This window comes from Nannospalax galili, unplaced genomic scaffold, assembly GCF_000622305.1.
Source record: "Nannospalax galili isolate Female #2095 unplaced genomic scaffold, S.galili_v1.0 scaffold225, whole genome shotgun sequence".
Lineage (NCBI taxonomy): Eukaryota > Metazoa > Chordata > Mammalia > Rodentia > Spalacidae > Nannospalax > Nannospalax galili.
Window position 1 is genome coordinate 1,302,126 of NW_008352653.1, and position 5,687 is coordinate 1,307,812.

The following is a 5,687-nucleotide window of genomic DNA, read 5'->3' on the forward strand; positions in this document are numbered from 1 at the left end:
GCTCCCTTACTGCACCTGACAGGTCCATTCTGGCTCTGCACTCACTTCTTTATCCCACATCCCCACCTGTTGAGTTTCTACTCATTTTCTAAGACCCAACTTAGATGACTCCCCCTCTATAATGCCACCTGCTCTCCCCATGCTCCTCCCATCTGCAGGGTGAAGCAGGCCTCCTGGTCCTTTTGTTTTTCTTGGTGGGAGGTCTTACTATGTTGCCCAGACTGTTCTCAAACTCCTGAGATAAAACAATGCTCTTGCTTCAGCCTCCCATGTAGTTGGAACAAATGTTTGCCACTGTGTCTGTCTATCCTCAGCCTTATCATTTGTTTCTCTCCACTACACATTTATTTCCTATGTTCTGTCACACCAAACCATTTGGTTTGGGCAGCCATACTTATGCCTGAGCCTTTGCACACATGTCTCCTAATTCCCAGCCTCAATTACACCCTCATGAACTCTTAAAATTTTTTAAATTTATTTATTTTTATTTAATGTGTACGAGTGTTTTGCCTGCATGTATGCAAGCACACTCATGTTGTACAATGTCTGTGGAGAGCAGAAGAGGGTGCCAGATCCCCTGAAACTACAGTTAAAAACAGTTATTGACTTCCATGTGGGTGCTGGGAACTGAACCCAGGTCCTCTGCAAGAGCAGCCGGTGCTCTTAACTGCTGAGCCATCTCTCCTGCCCCTAGCCCCCATCAACTCTTTACTCATCCTTCAAGACTCTGTTTGTAGGAGCATAGGCCCTGAATAAAGGCAGTACTTAGAATGTTACATGAATTCTGTTACTCTGTGGGGGTTCACTGACACTCATCATGAAAATTGTAGGTCTTTCCCAGTGTTAAAGGGCTTCCCTAGTACATGTAAGACCCTGAGTTTGATCCTACATTTTTTTTAATCCTTCATTTTAAAAAAGCCTACACTGTTGTGGGTCAGTTGTGGTGGCACAGAAGGCAGGGACAGGCAGATCTCTGTGAAATAGAGGCCAGCCTGATCTACATAGCAAGTTCCAGGCCAGCTGGCGCTATAGGGAAACCATGTCTCAAAACAAAACAAAACAAAAAATCAGGATTGGCAGTGTGTACCTATAGCCCCAACCCTGGTGGTAGGGGATCCCTGGAGTTCATAGGCCAGCCAGACTAGCTGAATTGATAAGCTTTAGGTCCAGTGAGAGAGCCTGTCTCAAATAATAAAAGGTGGAAGGTGGACAGTGATTGAGAAAGACACCTGACATCAACTTCTGACCAACATATACACACGCACAAATGTGCATATACCCACACTGTGTTGGATAGCTTCAGTTGTCAACTTGACATACCTGGGTAGAGGGAACCTCGTTTGAGGAATTTCCTCCATTGGATAGGCCTGTGGCCATGTCTGTGGGCATTTTTTGATTGTTGAGTGATATGGGAGGGCCCAGGTCACTGTGGGCAGTGGTATCCCAGTCCTGTGTTGTAGCACTGACTGAGCACAGGCCAGAGGAGCAAGCCATTATGCAGCACTCCTCCATGATCTGTACTTTGGTTCGTGCCCTGAGCTCCTGCCCTGACACCCCTCCGTGATGAATTATAGGCTGAAGGTGAAATAAACCCTTTGCTTCCCAATTGGTTTTGGCCATTGTTTTATCTCAGCAACAGAAATCAAACTAGGGCACAAACAAGTACATACACCACCCATATACAATACATACAGAGCCTGCTAGCATATGTAGCCCTCCACTGAAGCCTACTTGTAACCCCTCTGGGGGTCTGTCTCCCAAAGGTAAATGTAGATGTTCTCTGTCCTCTGTTTTCTTGCATTTCAGACTTAACATCTAGCACTTATCTCATTGTGTTAATTGCTTGTATATTTTGTCTGAGTTGGCCATTAGTCTGGACTTCTTCAGGCAGGGACTGCAATTTTTTCCATCTCTGTCTTCCTTCCCAGAAGCATAGGCCTTGAATAAAGGACGTACTTAGAATTTTTCCTGAATTCTGTTACTCTGTGGGGGTTCACTGGTATTCATTATGAAAATTGTTGATCTCTCCTTCAAGTCAAAGCCCTGATAACAGAACACTATAGCCTAAGACTAGTGCAAGCAGCTCTAAGGAAACTGGATTATCACCTTCATTCATTTTAGCCCACTTCCATGGATAGAATGTAGGTCTAAGATCTCAGTACCTTATTTATATCGCATTATCAAGCCAACCTTAAAGGACTAAGATCTTATTAATGTTAACAAGCCAGCCTTTAAGTACTGCCCCCTCAACTAATTCACTACCTGACAAATTGCTTTGCTTAGTCAATGGTTTGCGGCTCTGACTGTACATTCAACTCAGTTGGAAAGCTTTTAAGCAACCTGCTGCTCCAGCCTCCCTACAGACTAGTCACATTACAATCTCTGGGGTGCCCCCCCTTCAGTAGTGTTTGAAGTACCCCATGTGATCCCAATGAGGGCCAGAGTTGAGATGAGAATCACTGGTAGATTTAAAGTCACACAGCTCCCTTAGCTGGCTCTACCCTTCTCCTTCCCCCTCCCCTTGCCTACCCTCATCTCCAAGCTTCCTTCCTCTCCTTCCCACTTGTCAGCCTTCTGGTGGGTCACCTCTGGTTTCTGATAATGTGGAGAGTCAGCAAAGTAAGCCTGGGCCTCCATCCCTTTGTGGTCTTGGGGGAAGTCATCACTTTCTGGGTTTTGGTTTCTTCTTGAATCCAGTGAGATGTCATAATGTGGTCGCTGGCTGTGGCTGCTCTCCTCTGGCTATGGCCACTCTCCTGCTCCCTTAGTTCTTCTCATCAGTCATCTGGTCCGGACCCCAGGGCTGGTGAGGAGTCTGCACCAGCTTCGCTACATTCAGACGCAGGAGACCAGGTTCAGTGACACAGATTTGCTTTATTTCAGGAAGGCACAAACTTATATAGGGGTAGTGGTCCAATCACAGCACAGCAAGTAGGATACCTCATTAGCATAACAGGTTTAGCGTCCTATCACAGAATAGCGGGTAGGATGCTTCATTAGCATGCTGGGTTTCAGATTACAGAGCCTGGATTCCTGGAAACCATGTGACCCTGACTGTTGCAATAGCTAAGTGTTGCAATTTGGATTCCAAGGGTGGTGATTAGGAAGTGGTGAGCTCTAAGCGTCAGTCTCATGATCTGCCAATGGGAGCAAATGTCACAAGGCTGTTCCTTGTGGCTCTAGCAGTTAGGCCGTTGCCTCAGGCCTGCTGTATGGCTGTCAGTAAAACTTTCACCCTAGGCTCAAGCCTGTCTCCCACATCATAACATTTGTGATCATAGGAAAATAAAAGACCTTGAAGTCCTTTGGCTGCTGGAGAGCATCATGAAAATGTAAGAGATATCTACAGCCATGGGTATCAACATACACAATGATGAGTGATAAAAGGCCACCTGCAGAAAGGGCCACACAGATTTAAAATAGGTTTGTTTCAAGAAAGGCAAACAAGATGGTACATGATTACAAAATACTAGTTTTCTAAATATATTCATATAAAATCAAAGGGCAACGCATCTACTGGGATGATAAACTCTGGTGGAGGGATGCACCTAGGAAGGGGAGTAATTCTATCTTTAATGCTTGATTTCAAAAAGTTTAGGGGGGACTGGAGAGTTTAGGGAGGCTGGCTCAGCAGTTAAGAGCACTGACTGCTCTTGTAGAGGACCTGACCTCAATTCCCAGCACCCACATAGTGGCTATGAACCATCCTTAACTCCAGTTCCAGGAGACGCCAAAGCCTTCTTCTGACCTCTGCGGCACTGCACGACATGGGTGCACTCACATACATGCAGGCAATACACTCATACACATAAAATAAAAATAATAAATAAAATATTTTTAAAAACACAAATTTATCCTCTCTTGCCAGGACCCACCAACATGGACTGCATTTGCATCAAAACCATGAAGAAGGTGGCCCAGGTCATCATCAAGAAATACCATGCACCTGGGGAACGACTTCCACATCAACAAGCACATGTGTGAGAAGATCACCATTGTCCCCAACAAGAAGCTCCTCAACAAGATAGCAGGCTATGTCACGCATCTGATGAAGCAGATTCAGAGAGGTCCTGTGAGTGATATCTCCATCAAGTTACAGGAGGAGGAGGAGAGAGAAAAGAGGTAATTATGTTCCTGAGGTCTCAGCCCTGGATCAGGTGATCTCATGTTGAGGTGGATCCTGACACCAAGGAAATGCTGAAGCTTCTGGATTTCAGCAGTCTCTCCAACCTCCAGGTCACTTGGCCTACAGTTGGGATGAATTTCAAACCACAACATGAAGCTGTTTGAATCTTTTATGCTATTTTTTAATATTTTCAATAAATCTGGTGACAACAACAACAAAAAATATATGATATGCTGAGTGTGGTGGTGCACACCTTTAATCCCAGCACTTGTGAGCTAGAGGCAGGTAGATCTATGTGAGTTCAAGGCTAGCCTGGTCTATATAGCCAGTTCCAGGCCAGCCAGGGTTACCTAGTGAGACCCTCTCTCAAAAAAAAAAAAAACCAACCATAAATATATGCTTCTTTTGTACTGCTGGGAGTCAAATTCAGAGCCTTACAGTGCTAGGCAAATGCTCTAACACTGAGCTCCACTTCTCAGCTCTACAATATAAACATTTTTTTTGTCTTTTTGAGACAGGGTCTCCCTGTAGCCCCAGGTGGCCTGGAACTCACTATGAAGACTCTTAGGGTTCAGATCTACAGCAACCCCCTCCCCAGAGCAATAGGGCTTCATGGTTTTGCAAGCCCTCGGGCTGCTCTCTCCTGATAAGCCCTGGGCTCTCTTCCCTGCCTAACTTGTTTTTTTAAAAGAAATATTTTTTCCTGCCTTCTGCATTCTCCAAACCCCCTATAAAAACCCCCAACCAACAGCCTGTAAATGGTCAGCTCCTCTATCCCAAACTGGGGACTGTCCCATGCGTTTTCCCTGCCAATAAACTCTATCCTGCAGGAGTTCCTGTGTCCTGGTGCTTTCTCCCATTTGGACTCGATTTACCTATCATATGATGCCAAAACCCACCCTGAGACCTCCTGGGCCTGCAATCTTTTGGGAATCACACATAAAGAACTCTACCAGACCTGGCTGCTGTTACCAGCCCCTGCGAACACCACCGATTTGGCTTTGAGGTATATTCTCTCTCTCTCTCTCTCTCTCTCTCTCTCTCTCTCTCTCTCTGCCTTCTTGCTCTTCCTGCCTTTTTCCTTATGGCCACTACCCCTCTTAAACCCATTGTCTTAGAGTCTCTGTGGTGTGTGTACCCCTTTTGAGCTTTGTCTCCACGGTCCAGAGTCTCTCTGTTCTATCCCTACTCTCTGGAACTCCAGAAGGAGGCCAGCCCTACAAAGGCATGAGCTTGATCTGAAAAGGCTGGACCTAAGACCAGTAACTGGGAAGGCAGACTCTGGAAGTCTTTGCTCTCCTCCTTTCTCTCTCTCATTAAGTCTCAGACTCCCTCTCCCTTTCTCTCCCTTTCCTCGCTCCTGGTGTCTCATCTTCACTTTTGCTTTCTTGTGCTCTGCAATTCCTCCTTTTTTTCTTTTTCTCTTGCTTCTCTCATTTCCCTTCTTTCTTACTCCATGTGTTTCTTTTCCCATCCCTTTATCTTTTCCCCATCCCATTCCTTGTACTTTGTCTCCCTCTATTGGCTGGTCGTGCCATGGTCTCATTGCAGGGCTTTCCAC

General features: G+C 45.7%; 1 pseudogene; it reads left to right on the forward strand.

Moving 5' to 3' along the window:
• The first annotated feature begins 3,879 nt into the window (after positions 1-3,879).
• Positions 3,880-4,290, forward strand: LOC103747335 (annotated as a pseudogene).
• Positions 4,291-5,687: the final 1,397 nt, after the last annotated feature.